Consider the following 22,387-nt stretch of genomic DNA (forward strand, 5'->3'; position numbering starts at 1 on the left):
AGTGCTTTCTCAGTGTGCTGGATTTTAAGTGATAAGTTGTGTCACACCTTAGCACATGCATCAAGCAAAACAATAATTTTTATCACCAATTGTCACAAGAAGCAGATCAAGTGTATTCCCAACATAAATTCTGCACATTGCATACAGCATTAAAAGATTAGACAAGTAAAGGATGTTAGTTTATTTAAACAACATGTATTTGCTATAAAGTTAGCTGCTTGCAGCTATGCATAATTAACTGTTAGTGCACGCAACGTGTGACAAGGACACTGTAAAATAAGTGTTACCATAACATTTTAAACTTTAAAGAGATACGAGTCAATTACACTGTAATAATAGCTCCAACGGTACACGTGTTGGCCCATAAAAACTATGCATCTAGGTTTAATTAAACACTGCAGGGCTGTACAATCCCATTAAGTTTACAGTGGCCTCGGGCATCTATCTTAAAGCAAAGATAGCAAAAAAAAAAGGCCAGCCATCGTGGCACAAACACTCACCTGTGACTCGCTTTACGACACCAACCATAAATCCAACACTTTCAAGTTCCGACCTTAAAACCTTTGACTGCCTGCCAAATAGATTTCGTCTGATGTTCTTGATAAGCAAGCGGAGGAGGAAAGAAACCTTGAGCTATCCCAGTCAATAACTTCACCAACGTGAACTTCAATGGCGATGAGCTAGCAGGCTAATCCAGCACAAGACGCGAATGTATAAACATTTTACACGCACTAATGCTGTAGTTTACCAGCTAAACGCTCCTAGTGCTAACCTGGGGAGGCTACTAGCTAGCTACAAAGCAAAACATGATGAGTTTAAAACACAGATACAACCAACATTAACCGCATCAAATAACATAACGCGCGAGGAGAGGAAGTAACGTTACGTGCGGCGCGACACCTTCCCGAACAAGTGAGCAAAGATGGTGAAAACACTTTGACCATCCTTGAGCGCACGGGCCGACATTTCTAGCGAGCTTGATCTACTCATCCGACTCAACTAGTGTGAAAACACGTTGTCACAGCACGCTAGCCATCTTTAACCGCTACAAACGCCAATATATCCGATCATCCCACTAACGCACGGTGAAAAACGCGGCCATCTAAAAACGGATCGCGTTCGCTGCGCTTTTCCTTCGCTGACGGCATTACTACAACAGCCCTCGCGATCTGCTTTGAAGTGAGCCCCACATTCATCGCATTCATGTCTCGGCCTCAGCAGCAGCAGCAGGAGCGGATGGGGGAGGGGGAAGTAAGAAACAAACTCCGTACACACACAGCCAGGCCCTTCCGCAGCCCAGGGACTAGTGTGCAACTTTGCAACACTGGTTTTCGCACTCCAAAACACGCCGATAGACCGAGCGCGAGAGCTTTATACGCGCGCCTCGATCTCGCGGAGGATTCGAACGCGAGCGGCGAAAAAGCAGCGGTGCATTTCATCTCTCTCTCTTTTTCACATACACTCTCTCTCTCACACACACACACTCCGCTACCGCAAACCCCCATTACACCCAAGCCAGGAGGAGGGAAAAAAGTGCTCCGTACTGTACCTGTGAGAACCTACTCTCCGTTTCCGAGCGCATCGGGAATAGCGTTGTATGCGGCGAGATGCGAATCGTGTCATCGATGCGGCTCTCGGAGTTTAAAAATAACAAAGAAAACAGTCGCTTCTCCACCTCTCCATGGCTGTCTCTCACACTCCTGTGCCCGTGTGCGAGTGAGAGAGAGAGAGAGGAGCAGGAGATGTGCAGCGCCGCACACGGCCAGAAATCACACTGCCGCCTGGAGAAAGAAAAAAGGGAGGGAGGATGAAGGCGAGGAAACCCTGGAGTGTGTGAGGAGGAGCGCCTTCGATTCACTTCCACTACACCGTGAATGTGCTCTCAGAAATACTTTTTGCCAATTAAACAATTCAGAGGTGAACGTTGCCTCGAGGAACATAATTAAAATGACATAGGCATGAGAAGAGAAGCCAGCAGTCTTCTAGAAAAAGCGCTTTGATTCTTCACTGAGCAGGTCGCCCTCTCACGGACGACGCCATGTTGACATCACATGACCTGCCGAGTCATACAGACTAGAGCACCAGATGCTACCAGTACTACTACTAAAACTGTTTACTTTTCACTAGATGACCTAAACCAAACATGCATACTGAACAATATATAAACAAACATAATCTGCACTGAAATAAAACAAACAAACTGTTGGAAGATGTACTAGTAATTTTCTGCTATAGGGGTGTTTCTAGCCTTTCATCAGTGGGAAAAAAAGTGCCCATATTTTGGTACTCTTCTTTAAATGGTGTTTGGGATATAAAAGGATATGAACAATCTTTACCTGCAGTATAATGTTGCTGCACACGTAATAAAGAGCTTCTTCATCATTGTTTCCTATAATAGTAAATTGTTGATCTCATCCAGTGCTCTTTTGTTTTTGTTTTGATTGATTCTAATGAATCAAACTGAATATCAAATACCTTTATGCAAATCAGTTTGGCCGATTAGATCGAAAAAGTGATTCATTCACAAATCATGCATCACTTGTTCAGAGTCTAAACAGCTCATGGAAAACACTGATTGCTGAAATATTATCAGGGGAAAAAAAGATTCACAGGTCGGTGTGCGGTTGTCTTTATATAAGCATTTATCAGTAATATTCCACAACATACACATTTTTGATGAAACATCTTTCCAAAAGACTTTAAGTATGTCATTTTTTTGAAAGTTGTGTGTTTTGAAAATCACATGTGATCTAGGACCTTTATACAGGGATTTCCATTATAAAGACTGCAGGTCTATACAATGCACCCTCTTTTTCATCCACATAAAATCATTTGGCATTTACCCTGTCTATGGGGCCCTATTTTTACTGATTTTATGTACTTAATGAGTCTACAATGGTGCATCAGCATCTGTAAAATCAAAAAATATCCAAACAAGCAATCATTCTCTGCTATAGTGATGAAACATAAGCAACGACCTCCGGCTTCCATATATACAGACCAAGGGTAAACAGCAGGACTTCAAGCACAGAGTGGAAATTAACAACAGTCACAGCTGCCACACTGCAAAAACGTCTCCAGACCAGAGCCACCAACAACATGAAACAATATGTAGTATATGCAGTATAAAACACAAAATATATATGTATATATATGAATATGTAGTATAAAACACAAAATAAACAGCCGAAAAGGAATAAACAAAAGATGGATTTAGAGGATATTCCTGTATGCATGCACAGCTGTATGTATGTTGATTAGTACAATTATAGTGGACTATAAACTTGAGGAAGTCATCAGTTTTCCATCTGCAGTGTCATTGACACATTTAATGGCTCTGCCGTGACAGCTTGGACTTGCTATCTGTTTTCAATTCTTTTTTTCTAGATATCAAGGTGCAGTAATCTAACAAAGTTTACCAGGTTCAAGTAAATCCCTTCATTTTACAGTAAGTTCCTTTTGTGTGCAATACTCAAATACTGTTTACACATACATTTATTGTTCAAATTTCAATTTAACATACCAAAAAAACTAAACTAAACTAAAATCCCCAGCCTGAGCTTAGAACAGTAAAACCTGAGTATGAAAAAGCCTCCTCAACTCTCTCAGTTTGAGCAGAGATTAGAATCAAGGTACATTTTGCATTGTATCTCTCCATCTGACAAAAGATGAAAGCAACATGGTAAAAGAAAGAATGCAGGAGATTTAAACACTGCTCTTTTCTTTCAGTCATGAAAAAGCACGCAGCAGAAAGTATGTATCTTTATAATCCTGTTCAAGAATGTTTTTAAAGTCTTATAAACCTTACAGACATTACTGGAAATACAAATATCCTTCATCCCATATTTAGCCTATTGAAGGGTAGAAATACTGTATTTCATCAGAGTGGAGATAGACAGGCGAACATTACATGTGAGAGTCAAAACCTCTGCAGATGATATGTGGAAGGTAATTCTGGATTTATGAGTTAAATCAGTGAAGGAATTCACATCTTATGACTTTGAACGGGCCGTATAGTGTTAAAGGACTTGCCTTTGAAAAAATTAGCAGGCCTTGAAGACGAATATTACTTTGTATGCTCTGAACCTCTGAAGTTATGACTCAACACCTGGATATAATCAGGCATGTAATCTCATGGATTCATTGCAAAAAGATCAAAGGCCTTTGGAATGTGAAGCCCTGTTCCTCCTTTTATGACTTTATTTGATTAGCTCATCTGAAAATGAAAGAGGGGTTTGTGAGGAACCATGAATTTAATGACATATTACAAACTGCTCATGGGAAAATCAAGGCTGGGTGTAGTTAGGCATTCATCTCGGAATTTGACACACCTTAACTTTCACAAAAGAACATTAAAGGAACATTTGTCATGGTTTGCCAAGCCAAGATTACCGAAAATGTAAGAAATTTTGATGACCATGCCAAATGAACAATTCCTTTTTCATTTTCTTTTTTTGTATACAAGATGCACTGCTGTTCAAAAGTTTGGGTTTGGTGGGTGTTTTTTTATTATTATTATGAAATCACTTTTTTTATGTATGTGTGTGTGTATACAGTATATATATATACACACACACACACACACACACACACACACACACACACACACACACACACACACAGTACTGTAAATACATTTGTTATCAAGGCATAGCAGTTCCTAACTATATATATGCACTTCACTTTTGTTTTGTTCCCATACTTCAGTCAGTTAATATGAATAAAAAAGGTAAACTGATTACCTGATGAAACGGTAAGTTTCTGTCTTGCGTTTTCTGGCTTCCCCCAGCTCTCCCTCCATTGACTGAAGATTCCATTTCAATACCATTAACTAGATCAAGTTCCAGTAAAAACTGCATCCTCCTCTTTTTCAGAGAATCCAATGTGAAAGTCCACAAAAAAATGGTCCATTCCAGGTAACTGACTGTCCCCATTCGAATCTGAAACATGAAAAAACTTTAATATCAAATCATTAGAATTTTTTAACAATGTAGCTCCTTGTTTTTTTGTTTTTTTACATTTTATATTCTGTTTATTTCTACACAAACATGCGCGCACACACACATGCATATTTTATTTATATATATTTATATATACAGTAAATTTGGATGATTTGCATATTTTTCCAATAATGTTTTCCAGTCAACAGACTATGCATGGGCTAGTGAATACTGGGCCAGTGCTTAAATCAGATGGCATCAGCAGCTGCAAACTCAGATCTATCCTGGCCCTTCCTGAGGCCTGGCTTTGATTACTGGGCCCCCCACCACGAGCCAACACATGGCCATGAGCGCATACCAACCCAGTGCACAACCTCTGAGCAACCACTTGAAAACAATCAAGAGGTAAATAGCATGAAATAGAGGTGTTTGGAAATGGTTTGGAGAGATCGTGGAGATTAGGAGAGTATTTAGTAATTGCTCAAAGCCAGATTATTCTTGCATTTGAACCATTTGAGCAGGAATCATTTGGGAAACTGTAACCAGAGGTCAGAGTCACGTGGGTGAATGTCAGATTGTTCTATCGTTGTTCTTCTACATATAGTGAAAGTCACAGTCCCGGAGGAAACTATTGGAATCATTTGACAGCTGTGTTTGGCGAGCTTCCTGCATGAGTTTTGATGGAGGTTGTGACTGGCAGCTGTAGCTGCCATTCTGCTACCTGTTGAGTGGCCTTGGAACTCTTAGACAAATGACATGACAGGTGTACTTTCAGCTTAAGTACCTGCTCCTCTACAAAGCAGCTGGGGTGATTGCTGGTAGGTTGCACAAGACAAAGAAAACAACAGCAAGTCTGCTCTGAAGTACACTGTTTGCTCATATTTTCCAGTTCTGCTCTCCCCACCATTCTGTCCATAGCTATCGAATAAACCCGTTGTTTTTCTTCTGAAGAATACTCAAATAAACACACACTCAAGAAACTGTTACAGCTGCAATGTCAAAATGAAGCACTTAAGGCATACATTTTGCAAGATAAATTTTGATAAATTAGATGCAGTCATGTCAAAAAATAGGGTATACTCGGTATAAATATGATGATAAATCAGTGCAACGCCTGTAATAATTTAACTCACAATGCACTTTCAGTAACCTTATCAGAAACCTTATATTATACTATCGTAGTTTTTGTTAATATTTTGAATTCTATTTTATTTCTACTTTTTTTCTTTTCATTTTAATTTGAGTTTTTAGTTTTAATTTACATAGTTTTAGCTATTTTAATAATTCAACTTAAAACTAAACGAAAATGAGAATTGCTAGCTTAAATGAAAGAAGAACATTTTTAAAATATTTTATTTTATTTCAGTTAATGTTTATTTTATCTCAAGATTGTATGATTTTAGTTTTAGTTCACATTAGAGTTAACGAAAATAACCCTAATGCACACACAATGAAATTATCCACTTCCATCATAACGCATAGTATTAACTTAAGTAAATAAACATTTGAAGTGAATTAAATGTCTTAATTAACTATACAAGCACTTTTCTCTCCTTTAATAATTAGATATGTTTTATTGTTGTTTTTTGGACCTGACTTGGTATCAATATTACAATAAATTACGCAATGTAACAGGCTCCTCCAGCATGAGGGTTATTCTATGTTAGGAAGAAACTGTCACATAATCTTGTGTAAAATATACATACACATGTACTTCCAGTTTGGCTTATCTAACTTGTTAAACTTACACGTTTAATGACAGGTGATGACTGATATGCCACAAAAGTTTGAGGCAACATTTCAAAGCTTTAGGCTGAACAACTTCTAAATTCATAGGCAAAAGCTAAAAAGTGTTACTATTATTTTGGATTTCCCACATTATTACTATCACTGCACATATATATTTAAAATATGTAGTATTATAAGGCATTATATTGCATTTTTAAAAGTACATTTGTTAAATTTACAAAAACTTATTGGTATGGCCTTTATGATTATAAAGGGGGGGGGGTGTAGTTTGATGGGCCTCCAGCTGAACTGTGGTAATTGAAAATTCCAAAGGTTTTCAGGTCTGACTAATAGGATTGCTGTGTCACTCTGTATTGTCTGTATCAGCAAGAGTGATTCTCAGCTTCAAGGACATCCCGCACCATAAATGCAACTCGGGAAATTTGTGGTATACGTGACACACGGCATGATAGCAAGCCCATAAAAGTTATTACCTTCTATTTTTTAGCATTGCCGATGACATCACAAACATTCTTCAAATGTTCGTTACATCAACATGTGACACTGCAGGAAGTAATAATGAGTAAATAAATACATAAAACAGGTTTATGTTTACATCTTTGTTGTTTAACGTCTGAGATTAAACATGGTGTTTTGTAACTTGGTTCAGCTTTGTCCAGAAATATTACAATAAATAAAAATAAGATATACCTTACTAAAATCACTGGTACACTGAGTATTAATTCTAATGTTGTAGAAACCATTGTTTGTTTTTTTACAGAAAACATATGACCAGCAGAGTTTTCCAACAACATTTGGATAATGCTCAAAGACACCTTTGACTGTCTATAAATAAAGATTAGATTGAAGCATGCAACAGACATACATTTACAGTCATGTTAAAATTCTTATTAAGGGAGCAGGTATACCGAAAATGAAAATGGAGCATGATAGTAAATGTGGCAGGAAACGGATAAGTTCTTGGCCCACGGTCATTCATTTTAATTTTTAAATCACCTCTGACTAAAACATGTGGTGGCTCCCATCCCATTGAGGCATCTCACATCTGGTAGGTTAAGCAGGATAAGTTAAGTCAAGCCCACGGCGGTCTTCCATGAACCTATTGTTTGTGACAGTCCCATCTGCTCAGATTCGCCAGTATCAAGCGCAGGAGCAGATGAGTGGGCATCCACGGGGACCCCCGCTGTAACATCACAGAAGGAATGCTTCATCTGAGGAACTGAACCAATACCCCTCTTCAACCAAAAAAGAAACCTCAGAAAATGGAGATTTAATTTTCTCATGATAATAAAAATGAAAACACACTCGCCAAATAACTTCTTATCTCTTTCTTCTTTTGAATAACCCATATTTAAATTAATCTTTACGGTCAGTTGCTTGTTGTATGGTGGGAATCTCCATACATATCTTACTAAATTAAGTTACTAAATCATAAGGAACTAAAAAATCATAAGTTACTAAAACATTTTCAGATCCATTAAACTTATTTGCATAGATGTTTAATAGCTCCGTATTGTTTTCCATTACAGTTTTTACCTTTAAAAACATGGAAAATGAGTAAATACAGTATTCATTTGCATAGATTTCGCGGCATCTAATCTTCATGGTCAGTGACACCAATGACTGTAACACAACAACTATAGCCTATAAACTACACAATAGACATTCCAGTCTCTCAGCTGCATGTCACCAGGCCTCGGCGTAACGATTTCAGCGGCTGTGACAGACTAATATGCGACTCAAGCCTTCAAAAAAAAGGCGATGACAGCCATGTTAGGTGAATGAGGATTTGAAGAAAAGGAGTGAGTTCAGCAGGTGTTTTTTTGGCTATGAATCAATTTGAGACTCTAGTTACTATTTCTGATTCCAACAAACTGGATATTCATTTATCATCAAATGCAAAAGGACAAAATGTTTACTAGGCACTTGTACCGCTACTCTGTCAATGAATGTGGGTTTTAAAGAAGATACTTTTTCTTTCTACTTTAAAATTTCACATTTAATTGAATGTTACTTGTCACTTGTACATATTTGTGAAATTTACTAGCAGTTTCTTAGTGAAAATAGTTTCAAATGAATCCTAAACGATTATTTTTTTTTCAGTGTAGGACTTTTTAGTGTGATGAAAGAATTTACCCAACTAAGCTAAAGGTAAAATGACCACGTCTACCACAGTAGGAACTTTTAATGGCTTTGAAGCAAGTTAAATGCCACTATTAAAATTAAGAAAGTCAAAACTAATAGATATTCCATAATCCCTTTTTTAGAAATTAGACAGATGTTCAATTTTGTGCACGGTACAACTTTTAACTTGGTAATTTGCTGTGGACACATGGTTAAACAAAGAACCATTATGAGCAAAAAAATGAATGATCATTCTGATGTCATGATATAAGTCCTCTCGACAGGAGAAAGAAAACCCATTTCTGGCCAGCATTCCTCTGTGTTGGTTTTTGTTACAGCTGCCAGTGCAAATTTACCCCTCCTTGTAGGCTGTGCTTGAAATAGGCTTATCTTTTGAGGGGCCTGATCAGTTGACAATAGCCCATTTAGATGTTAAAGCTGAGTGCTGCTCTTCTCATTTCTACAAAAGATAATTATTCCTTCAAATAAGTTACTTCAAGGGTCCTTTTAGCACTTCTGTAAAAAGTGGAATAATAAGACTTTGAACTATGAGGAAAAACTGAGATTTTCGAGACAAAGAAGCACATGCTTGAAATGTTCGGGCTGGCAGCACTACGAAACAAAGGCGACGAGGGTCCGGTCCAGAAAAGCTGATTTATATTTTAATGATTGGGACATCAGAAAGGGAAAATGTCTTTGGTGTATTGATAAGCTGCTCTTTTTAGTGCTTGCAAGTCTTGGGAGAAAGGTGGTATCTAAAGACTGTCAGAATGGGCTCTGGAGTCCTGCTGATATCTTTTGTCATAGCTGAATAAATTGTGACTAACAAGGCCAAGAGTGGATTAGCCACAGAGGATTAAACAGGTTTTTGCTTGAGGTTTGTCTAAAACCAAACTACTGATTAATGTTTCCATACGAAAACATGCACGTATGCCACATTCGGGCGCTTTAGCTTATTTTGTCTGCAAACAATGTGGCGCTAATGGCACGGGGCTACAGCGACAAATGGGCGAAAGACTCAGAACGCTAACAAATGTGCAGTCAGAGAAGCTTAAAAGCTTGTTACTATCGCCAATGCTATGAACTAGAAATACACAGCAAGCGGTCGCAACAATTGAAGCAGCGTCTTTGAAAGCAAGAGGGCCGTGACAGACACGAGTCTACGAGACGTAAATAATAAAGACACTGGCAAACAGCGCTACATGGAGAAAGAAGAAACTGCCGCCGTTATCAATGGTACACAATTGATGCACAAGCCATCTTCAGGGTTACCTCAGTGTACGGAAGAACAACTTTTTCGGCGTTCTTCGTCGTAGACTTTCCTGATTGTCTCAACTGATTGGGTCTCGTGCTACGCAGTCTGCAACATCGCCGGCCGCCATCTTTAATCACAACTGGGTTTAGTTGGCTATGGTCCTCCCCTCCATCTTTCTTTATCTTCTGCTTTCCACCAAGCCCCCTCTCAGTTTGTTATGAGAGCTCTTCTTTTGACATCATATTGTGATATCGACAGGTTCATGGACGGCTCGGTTGGGAATCGGTGAGAACATGGAGCTCTTGCTGCTGCGCTTCATCCAATGGTGGATTCTCTGACCATGCTTGATTATCTCAAAACATTTCCACTAAGGACAAATATTCATCCCAGATCTGAGGCCTTTGATCTGATGAAGGCCCGATTTGAAAGCCCCCTCCAAAGAGCCCTTTTATAGACAGCGTTCCCTCAGATGTTCCAAGTAATGAGATTTAGAGTGCTATGATTAATCTAGGCCAATTTCATACACACACAAACACACACACACACACATGAAAACACAAAGACATGGACATATGCATACTGACTGATCGAATTAAGTTTACACAGCGATTCCTCCCATCCGCGAATCAACTGAAAAATATATACGAAAACCGAACAACAGCCCAGCTGGATTTCTTTGATCGCGCTTTGGAAAAAAATTGATTTGAAGAGGCTTCAACAACCAAATTGAAAACTACGCCTGCGTCGCTTTTTTCTCGCTTTCATTTGCCCAATGTTCACCGTCCAGACTATTATTCTTCGAGCTCCAGGACGACCAGCATTTATTTGTACTGGTAATGCTAATCTCGTTGACCAACATCTCTGACACATTTCACAGAGTCGACTCCGAGACCAATAATGTGAGTTTAGTCTCAAAATGGTTGATGCTCTTACCTGCCTCTCCTGCTGGGTGTCTCCTCCGCTGTGATTTCTGTGGTCCGCCATGACTGGGCGCAGTCGCCTACTTGCAACCCCAGAGTACTTTCTTATACTCATGAATCTCTTTCTGTTTCTTACTACTGTGTTGCTGAAAGATGTGCATCTTTACTTTATGTTGCAGCTCCAGCTCTGCAACCTGATTGGTGGACGCAAAGACCAGATGATAGACCTCAGAACCCTATTGTAACTATAGCAACAGACCCCACAGGCATGAGTGTTTTGCTCCTAATTGCAAAGTAAACATTAGGAATGGAACTGGATATTATCACAAGGTGTGACGAACCTTGGGGTGACGATTGCAAAAATGCAATAAGCTTTAAAACGAAAACAAAGCTGAGCGCTGTCCAATACGCTGCCTATTCTAAGCAGGATGAAAAGGGAAGCACAAAGACCACAGAGTAGCGGTCCTTTTCAAACAGCTATGCAGTTTTCAGTGCTTCACGCCAATGCTATTTGATGTTTGGGAGCATTTCATTCATCACAAGAAAACAACAACAGACCATCGATGGGAAAAAATGCACAAATATACATGGCGAGGCGAGATGAACAAAATCGGTGTAGGCAGATGAGAGTGCTGGAAAGGAAAACATAGAGAACGCGAAAGATGATATTGCCTTTGTTGGGAAATGTTATCAGCTGCTTACCTTTCATACGGATTTCACACTTGCTTGTCTAGTAGAAGCCAGGGTCAGACCCAGCAAACCCTTCCCACAATGACCGATTTTCCATTCAAACCATCCTGGCGTGGATCCTTGGTATTGCCTGCCACTTGCATTTGCATTGGCGCCGCCACTCTCAAACAAATTTACCACACACACTTTGTCTTGTTTTCAGGACTTCACATCATGGTGTCTTTAGGCTCGCGTCGGCTAGCGGTGGACTCTTATTGAAAAGACAGTTTTGATTCCGCACGCCACACGTTCAAGAACAGCGATGTGGCTAGTGAGAAAAGAAAGTCACTACAAAATAGCAGCTGGCCATTAGTCTCAGTGGCCCCTCAGTACCCTGCACAGGCTCATATGTTTGGGGGGGGGGGGGGGGGGTTATTGACCGAGGGAGGGAGATCACAGATACATTATGTTTAATGAGTCATTTTCATTGTTTATCACAAAAAAGAAAACCTACAGTAGAAACTAGCCATTTGAAAACTAAAGCTGTTTAAGTTATTATTTTACATATTTAAAGAGAAAATTTCTTTCATAGAAGGAGCACAATTATAGATAATTGGAAGACATATTAATATAATAAATGTATATAATAAACTTAGAATAAATAAATAATGCAGTTCTTCTAAAATACACTATCCTTCAAAAGTTAGGGTAATTAATATTTTTATTTAGCAAGAATGTGTTAAACTGACCAAAAGTGACAGAAAATAAATTAAATAATGTTGCAAAAGATTTAAATTTCAAATACACATTCTTTAAATCTTTGTTCATAAAAAAATCCTGAATTTTTTTTTTCAAATTTTCCACACAAATATTAAGCAGCACAACTATTTTTTAACATTGATAATATTAATAAATCAGCATAATAGAATGATTTCTGAAGGGTTGTGTGATACCGAAGACTGCAGCTGAAAATTCAGCTTTGCCATTACAGAAATAAATTACATTTTAAAAATGTATATAAAAAAAAAAACGCTAATAATATTTCACAATATTAGGTTTCTTATTTATTATTATAATTTTTTTTCAAATATTTGATGCCTTGAATAAGAGACTTCATTCAAAAACATATTAAAAACCTTACCTTTTGAATGGCACTGTACCTTTAAATTCACCTTTTGGTTTTAGACCACACTTTTTAGCAGGCATCTAAAAACACAAATGCAACATGCTATAATGTTATATTAATGCTACTATAAAAATTCCAATTAGATTAGATTCAACTTTATTGTCACTGCACATGTAAGGTACAAGGCAACGAAATGCAGTTAGCATCTAACCAGAAGTGCAATAAGCAGTAAGTACAGAATATACAAGGTCTATAATATGTACAATAACTATACAGATAAGTATTATGGACATAATTTACAGATTTTAAATACTATAAGCATGATTACACCAATTACTTTGATAATGTCAAATATGCTCACAAGAAAGAAAAAAGAAAATTTCAAAACCCAGAGGATAACATTTGTTTTTGTCAGGACTGTCTAGTTCATCAAAGAATGTCTAGTTATTTTAGTCAACTAATAAGAGCTATTTCAGCCCAATAGCAACAGCATTGCTAAAATAGCTACATTTGTTTTTCATTTTACAAAATAAGTAAAATAATTTCCAAAGTAAGTAGCCCGGTTACAATAGGTAAATAACAAATCAACCAGCCAAACTAGCTTTAAAATAATATTATGAGTGGAAGTATTAAGTAAATAGATGATATATTTTAATCAAAGTACTGGCAGTTGCTGCAGTGGGACTGTCTTTTGCTGATGAAAGATCAGTTCGCTTTTCCCCTTCAGCAGTGAAAAAAGGGCACATAATAAACAATGGCAGCACATCATTAAAATACTGCACACCACGTACAGAGCAAAACAACCTTATGCACCAGGGGAGATTCAAAATACTTTTATTTGGCTCATAAACAAACAATACCTAGTCATACTGTAGCTGAGGTCGATGTATAGGTCATTATAGAGCAGACTGATGTATTATTCATAAGAGAATTCTCTTCTGAATAATACAAGAGATTAAACCATTTTTACTGCCTCTTAGATTGTGAGTGGCATGATTGTGATACATGTGATTTACAAGATCTTAAATATAGACTGAACTGATGTTGTGAGTGCACATTTTAGCTCAAGATGACTGATTAAATAGATAAGAAGACAGAAAAGTGTCAAATAATAGTAGGGTATCGATTTCAAGCACTGAAACGGACTGGAAATGTCAAGAGGAGTGGCTTAAAAGTGTCAGCCAAAACAGAGTGAAATATCCTGAGGCTTTGAAGGTGTGTCAAAAGCGTATCCAGTTTCTTGCTGGTAAAATAAGGGCGGCGAACAGTTCCTATCACTTTAATGTAACAGCTCTAAAATAGAGCTAACATTAGCATACCCACTGGCATCTATTAAAATCAAACGTACACTGGCTGAACTGCTCCAGAAAAAAAGCATATTAAATTCTAATAAAAATGACAACAGCTGAAGATCAATCAAGAGAATCATCCGTTCTAGATCTCTGTTATCCTCCTCGAGGACTGCACGTCACGTGCTGAAATCTATTTTCCTTTGTAAGGCAGACAGTCTGTCATTTTATCCCCAGGATCACCAATCAGAACTGTCTTGCAAGAGCTTCCGAGAAAGGCTTTTCTCACCTCAAACAGTGAACTGCTTCACCTAGAATTCCCTGTTCTCACTGAGACGGTTTGAACAGACTTTTTAGTCGACTGTTGCATGAATAAAAATGTCTCATTAAGGGATATTGAGACTCAGGGATGGTTATACGACTGCGGTGCTGCATTGATTTGAAGATCAGCGGAGAGCAAAGGTGTTCAGAGAACTGAATCAATTCTGCATTACAATAAAATACAACATCGCTCCATCCCCCAATGACACACATTCACTTCTGGCTTAAGATGAGACATAGTGTGCTGATTTTGATGTTTGATGAACACAAATCAAATCCCACCTCATAAATTACAAAGAGACAGTATAGGATTTGCAAATCTGCATGTTGTAAAATGTCATATTTAAGTACGAACACACAAACCAAACAACCAAATTCAATTACAGCATATTTGCAAAGTGTATAGCCTTCTGAGTCTTAGTTATCTCTAGAAATAATTATTATCTCTCAATTATTATTACAGAAGAAGGTTGACATCTTGACGAAAAACTTGACTATAGTATTGAATTATAGTATCTAGTATAGAATTGACTATAGTAACTACAATTACGAAAACTCCATTAATTTTTATTTTACATCTTAGTTAACTAAAACGAAAATGAAGAGAAGCATAATAAAGCTAAGTGTTGATAGCTCTATGCATTTTTTGAAAGAAAAACATGCAAATAAAGCATACAAAATTGAAAAGTACAAATTCCAAAAGTATGTTTTGACACAGTAAATAAAATAAAATTGTGTGGATAATAACACTAAACAAAAAATACTAATGTTTTGCCTTTTTATTTCTTATATTCTACTTTTGTTTATCTTTGCTTTATGTGCTACTTATTACCATTGTTTCTTTTTTTTTCTTTTTTTTTTGCAGTAACTGAAAGCACTTTCTAAGATCTACTTAAATACTGCATACCTGGAAGCTCTGGTAAAAGTTTGAATGCTATAATCAACACTTTTTTAAAATTCCAACTATTATAATCATATTTATTATTATAATTTAATATCTATTAATGTTTATATTAATAGACATTAAATATTTGCTCAGCTATAGCAATTACTGTGTGCGTGTGTGTGTGTGTGTGTGTGTTTGTGTGTGTGTGAGAAAAAAAAAAAAAAAAAAAAAAAAAAATTTATATATATATTCACACATATAATATATGATCAGATGGCTTTCTTTACATTTGTGAAAAAGGGTATCATAACTCTTTCTGACATTATGTACTGTATATTAAATTATGAACTGTGTGAAATATGAATGAATGTCATTATATATACCTTTTTCATCTTGGTCTACATTAATATACATCAAAAGCAGCACAAACACAGAAGACAAATGGGCAGATATCACGCAGCGCTTTGAAAATATATCACTTACAGAGCATTATTCAAAATATGGCCCTTTGCTATACAGTGCCTTTCCTATTCGCTCTAAAATCTCAGTCCAGAGCTCAGCCTGCTCAGGTTTCAGCAACAAAAATGAGCTCTTCTTGCATTCTTCCCACCCCCATCTCTGTGCAGCTCTCCCTCTCCCACCTCTGGCTGTCTCTCTCAGAGACTCTTGTTTATTCCTCCCCTCAGGCTGTAAGATTGGAGCCCGGGCCTGCCATGAAAGAGCACACACAAAACAAGAGAAGATTAAAGGACCGAGACATATAAGGAGTGCATCTGACCAAACCATCTGTGCTACTCAAAACCATTTTTTTAACCCTACAATTACATGCAGAGGTGTAAGAACCGCAGTGCAGGCAACCACATATAGGAAGCAGCAACATAAACACAAAATATGAGGGTTTATTTATGGATTCAGACATAGATGCTGCAAAGTATACAATAAGTTCAGCAAGAACAAACTAGAAGAACGATTGACCCCCATAGAACCTTCTGAGAAATACCACAAAAACCAACATAAAATCTAGTGTAGCTCTTCCCCCAGTGCAATCTACTGGAATGGATGAATAACAAATACTGCAGATTTATGCAGTTGTATTTAGGGAGGGAGAAATTATATTTCTAATACAAATTCATGAGCTTGACTGAGCTGAACGGAAAATGCAAATGGTATACTTCTGGAAGGACACAATCTAGCTAATGCATATTCTTCAAAATCTGCATTTAACAATTTTATTTGGGCTTACAGAAAAGAATATGGAATTCGCTGTGGAGGTCGTTTATAAAAGAAAAGAGACCACGTATTCACATACTCACAAATGATAAAATTGAAAATGGTCTGGCCCTTAAGTGTGTGCAAAATAATGATCATGCAGTAGGTTTTGTGCAAGAAGGGTTTGTGTCTGAAAGCAAGGTTATGTATATAACTTAAGTTATATACATATGTGTATATATATATATATATATATATATATATATATATATATATATATATATATATTAGCAAAGGGGGCTAAAAGAAGGCTGTGTAAATAAATGTACATTCCTTGACCTTTTGAAAAGGTAAAAAAAAAAAATCACAAAAAAACTGCACTGAAAGTGGGGGATCACATTATGAAATAAATGTTTTTCACCAATAAATGTTGGCCACAATTTGTATTACTCCTAGAAATTCTGAGTAAAATATTTCTTAAGTATATTCCCATTTTTAGATCACCAGGGTGTATAGGAGCATGAAATTGTCCAGCCGACTTTCTGTTTCACAGGAGTATAAATATCAGGTATTACAAAGTCCAAATTCCCCTAATAATCCATCACGATGAGAAAAACCAAAGAACACAGTTCAGATGTGCAGAAAAAGTGACTAAGAAAGTAGCTGAAGTATTGAAAATGCCCATTTCCACCATCAAGGCAATAATTAAGACGTTCCAAATCAACTGTAGATGTTAGGAGTCTGCCTTGAAGAGGAAGTGTGTCTATATCGTCTTAATGCAGGATGAGAAGGAGAGTCTTGGGGTCAGAAAGCCTAAAAAACTCTGCTCTCATCCAAAAACAAACTCCAGCATATTCAGTTGCCAGACACAACTGGAAATTTAAACAGAGTCAGGTAACGGTCAGATAAAACTAAAAAACATTTTATTTAAAACATTTTATTTAAAAAACATGACTGCCACTGGTAGAAATCCTACAATGGGCCTTGGTTGGATCTTCATTCAGGACAATGATCCAAAACCAAATTTAAAATCAACACAGAAATGGGTCACTGAGCACAAAACAAAGTTTCTGATATGGCCATCCCAGTCCTCTGACCTGAACCCTCTAGAAAATGAGTGGAGTGAACTAGAGAGGAGAAGCACCGACATGGAGCTTAGAATCTGAAGGATCTGATCTAGAGTGATCCTGGATGAAGGAATGGTCTCTGATCTCTTGTCAGCTGTTCTCCAAACTCATCAGGCATTATAGGTGAAGTCTCAGAGCTGTAACCATGGCAAATGGAGGCTGCAAAAAGTATTGAATAAAAGGGGGCCAATAATTGTGGCCAACGTGTATTGGAGAATGTTTATTTCATGACGAGATTTCCCCCTCTTGTTCAATTTTTTGTTTTGTTTCAGTGACAGTTTAGATCTTTGTGGGTTTTTTTTAATGAACAATCAAAGGGATAAACAAATCAGATTTATTTTCACAGCCGAGTCAGGCTGGGGTTCCAATTATGTGTATTTATATAATTCTGAGTGAGTTGCAGCCACAGCCACAAAGATTCTGTAAATAGAATTTAGAGCTATGAGGAACAGATTTGGGTTCTGATTAAGATGATCATGTAAAACTCATTATTTTGAACACACTGGACTGTTTACTCTGATACAAAACAAATCCTAGAGTTTAAGCAATCCAGTCCGATGCCAGGGTTATTTTCCATGCAGATATTTTGACCCACGTACACAACACTGCGTTAAGAATCCTTCCATTACTTTTCACATATTATCAGGTCAAGACAGAAGCTCCAGAGCCTCAATTTATATTATGGCCATGGTAATCATGACAGAGCACAAAACCTACTCTCCACTATGATTTTTATCGTAAGTAAAGCCACGATTCAACAGCCTCCCCTGGTGGATGTAACGAATCACTTTTAACGAGAATGAACTGGATGCGAACTAAGTCCTTAGCAGACCGATGCATTTTAGCGAATCGGTTCACTCGGACAATTCACTGCAATGAGCTGATTCACCGAGACACTACTCATCTATAAGCAATGTTTCCAGAAGAAAACAAATGTGAAATACTCCCTTTCAGTTTGTATAATTATATATGTCAAAAGTCTATCGTTTATAATTTCAACATGTCACAGCATAGTTTTGTTAAAGTCCCAAACAAATTCCTAACATAAGAACGAATCACTCATCATCAACCATTTATGATCATTCATGAGACTTTTCTTCTGGGCTAAAACGATCGGAAATTACCATTTTATGTGAATTGCAACATATTTCCACTTCATACAATCCACTGACAGCGTGAAAACAGTCCAAAACATAAAAATCACAGGCATTTCTCTGATGGATGCTTGTTCTCGACACTTGACATTTCTACAGAGAAAATCAGATGTGATGTGATGGTCTTGCGTTCATTGCTCTCATGCGATCTGAACATTCATGGGTAGTTTTGTAGAAGCTAAATGCTGTTTATGATGCGAGTATCCTCTGATCACTCATGGATTCTCAGGATAGAGACTGGAAGCTGAGTGATGTTCGTAATATAAAGTCGGAAGCTGTATCTCAGAGCGCAGGCGCGGTGGCCAAGTGGTAAGGCGTCGGTCTCGTAAACCGAAGATCACGGGTTCGAACCCCGTCCGTGCCTTTTAAGTCCAATACAGTCCAACATGGGCTCAAAATGCATGGACTTGATGAACCAAACAGATTTACCACAATACTGTACCGCTCCTTAACATGCTCAGGGTTTACCTCAAGGTCTTGTAAAGTTGGGAACGAAATAAACTCAGAAATGGGCAAAATATGATTTGTCTGTATGGGCTACCGGGGGTCATAAAATGAAACAAACATGAACCAGGTCTTCTAAACACTTTAAGATTTCGGCCAGTTGTGCTGGAACAGGTTGGAACTGCCCAGGACAGTGGGTTACCCAGAAGCGGAGTGTAAGATCATATCATAAATCATGAGAAATCTCACTTATAGGCAGTGGATGTTGTTTGATTGATTGAGTGCATTGGTTTACCTAAAATAACCCAGTAACCCAGTGGTATAATGTGTGTTATAATACCTCTTTAATCTTGCAGCCTGTGATACACTCGTTTTTTTTGCATTTACTTCTAAGATTTGTTGCCATCCCTACAGATATAGTACCGTGTTAAAAACAAAACACTCATCAGTTTCCTGTTATATATGTGTGCGTGTTTGTGTGTGTGTGTGTGTGTGTGTATGAATATATAGGCTATATATATATATATATATATATATATATATATATATATGTATATATATATATATATACAGTACAGACCAAAAGTTTGGACACACCTTCTCATTCAAAGAGTTTTCTTTATTTTCATGACTATGAAAATTTCTACATTCACACTGAAGGCATCAAAACTATGAATTAACACATGTGGAATTATATATGGAATTATATACATAACAAAAAAGTGTGAAAGAACTGAAAATATGTCATATTCTAGGTTCTTCAAAGTAGCCACCTTTTGCTTTGATTACTGCTTTGCACACTCTTGGCATTCTCTTGATGAGCTTCAAGAGCTAGTCACCTGAAATGGTCTTCCAACAGTCTTGAAGGAGTTCCCCGAGAGATGCTTAGCACTTGTTGGCCCTTTTGCCTTCAGTCTGCGGTCCAGCTCACCCCTAAACCATCTCGATTGGGTTCAGGTCCGGTGACTGTGGAGGCCAGGTCATCTGGCGCAGCACCCCATCACTCTCCTTCTTGGTCAAATAGCCCTTGATGCCTTCAGTGTGACTCTACAATTTTCATAGTCATGAAAATAAAGAAAACTCTTTGAATGAGAAAATGTGTTCAAACTTTTGGTCTGTACTATATATATATACAGCTATATATCAGTGGATCCAATTAAACGACTGACTGAGCTGCATTAAAAAATGCTTTTCGATCTAATGAATATCAACTTGTAATGTGGTGAAATTTTGTCTTAAATTGTGTTGGTCTGCTGAGTATGTTCAATTTTATTTAAAAAAAAAAATAAACTTATTCAGCAACCTGACACGTCAGCCAAATTCAAATGCTGAATTAAATCTATTTTATAAAACGGTAAGTATGACTGATGCATGTTTAATATGATTATATATACAGTACACGTGGAAAAAATGTATCAGCAGCATCTTGTCTGAGGAACCCGGAAGGTTGTCTGTGCGTGACGTGACGGCATTTTCATCTTTCGCAAAAAAGCAACGTCACAATCTCAGCAACAGAGGGCGACAAAGAGCAAGAAATCAATACAGTAATCCTACAGGTTTGATTGCAGATTAATAAATCACACTTTCACGTATTCAAAGACTCCGCGTCTGACATATCTGTGACGTTCAGCGCAGAACAAGCGCGATATATAACTGCATGCACATATACAGTTGCATCATTAATATAATTTAGGTCTTCCGTTCAATTAACACGAGCATTTAGCTGACAAAACAAGTAAACTCGCTCATAAGGACTCGGGGGTTTCTAAGAACATCCTTTCCTAGTTTCTATATTTGGAAATGACTTCTAGGGAAATAGAAACTGCCAGCCCCATATCCAGTTCTACGTGTTTAACTTCGCTCCCTTTTAAAGCAGAGGAAAAGCATCGGACAGCAAGATGATCAGCCACCCCATTGATGATCATTAATAGACTGGAGAATGTCGGCAAGGAATTTAGCGCACAATTGGCGTGTGTTGCTGAAAATGCAATCTCCCCCTGCACGGCCCCTGCTTACCTAGTAGCGTGACCATGAAGCAATGCACGAGCAGAGAGATCTTAACATGCACAGAGTCAGTCTGCTGCTCCAGACGCTTGCTCATCCCACCAGCAGGAGCACGTATAGCGTGCACTTAAAGAAACAAGATCTCATTCAGATCGGCCAGATGTTTCTTTCAGTCCCCCTGTTCTGCTTTATTCATTCGAGGTAAGTTTTAACCGATATTACATCGATATGCGTTTGCGCGTGTTTTCAGTGGCAGGTGTGATCGGAATTGGGGCAGAATACTTATTCATTCCACTGATGATGTCATAATAGACATTCTTCGAACCCGTACAATGGAAATTTGCTTTCGACTTTAACTGGGACGTATAGAGATGTGTCTTTTAAAGCAACAGCATGCCATTTTAGGTGATTATTGCTCCTTTTCGCGGATATTGCTTCCCGACAGAAGCAGACAGATTGTGTCTGAGAGAGTACCTGAACTCTCTAGGGAGCCGAACACACTGTCTGGGACTCAACTGATGCCTGTGTCTCCTAACAAAAGCCCGTAGTAGGACGGTCGGATAGCGTTTTAATAAAGCTTTCTAACGTCTTCCTCAAGTCATACGCTTGAAAAGTTCATGTGATCGATTTTGTACCCACTTTATTATTTTAGTGCATGCATATGTGTCACATTTTTCACTTGGAGTCATGGCTGAAGAAGGTCACTTGCTGTGATTTGTTATCAGATGTCTTCGAAACAAGCCTAAAATTGTTGAATTAATGAGCATGCATGTCATTTCACATATTTGTATATCACTTTTCACAATACAAAACAGCTTCACAGAAATGCATATGTTTCAGTGTTACAATCAGGAAGTGTTCTGTCATCAGTCAGAGATGAGTTATGTGCTTAGTGTAAAAAAAAAAAAAAGTTTGGTTAATATTAGTCATGTATATCAAATTACAGAGGAAATTAATGCTTTAGTCATAATTGTGTTAAATATATTTATTCATTATATTATTATCTGTCAAAATATATAAATATGAATATATTTAGTCATAATATTGTTATTCTGTGTTTGAATTTTATGCATTGTGATTTCAGTGACGGGACTTTGGGGGCAAGATGAGTATAAATATCAATCCAACTGGCCCGCAAAGTCCCGCTTCTGGGACTCACTCTAACAGCGT

General features: G+C 37.6%; 1 protein-coding gene and 1 non-coding gene across 6 annotated transcripts in view; one reads left to right on the plus strand and one right to left on the minus strand.

Moving 5' to 3' along the window:
* The window catches only part of LOC132149387 (axin-1-like), a 33,499-nt gene extending 28,567 nt beyond the window's left edge, over positions 1-4,932 (minus strand). Inside the window, exon 1 of one of the 5 annotated variants that reach the window (XM_059558576.1) lies at positions 4,743-4,932. The gene's annotated coding sequence lies outside the window, so the exon portion shown is untranslated. Of the gene's footprint in view, positions 1-500; positions 1,481-1,549; positions 2,066-4,742 lie in introns of those variants that run through there. The other 4 variants (XM_059558577.1, XM_059558574.1, XM_059558578.1 and 1 more) reach the window with 4 other exon arrangements.
* Positions 4,933-19,061: 14,129 nt separating this feature from the next.
* On the plus strand, positions 19,062-19,133 carry trnat-cgu (transfer RNA threonine (anticodon CGU)). The gene has a single exon. It is a non-coding gene; the product is annotated as a tRNA-Thr (tRNA).
* The last annotated feature ends 3,254 nt before the right edge of the window (positions 19,134-22,387 follow it).

This window comes from Carassius carassius, chromosome 9 (assembly GCF_963082965.1).
Source record: "Carassius carassius chromosome 9, fCarCar2.1, whole genome shotgun sequence".
NCBI classification, from domain to species: Eukaryota; Metazoa; Chordata; class Actinopteri; order Cypriniformes; family Cyprinidae; genus Carassius; species Carassius carassius.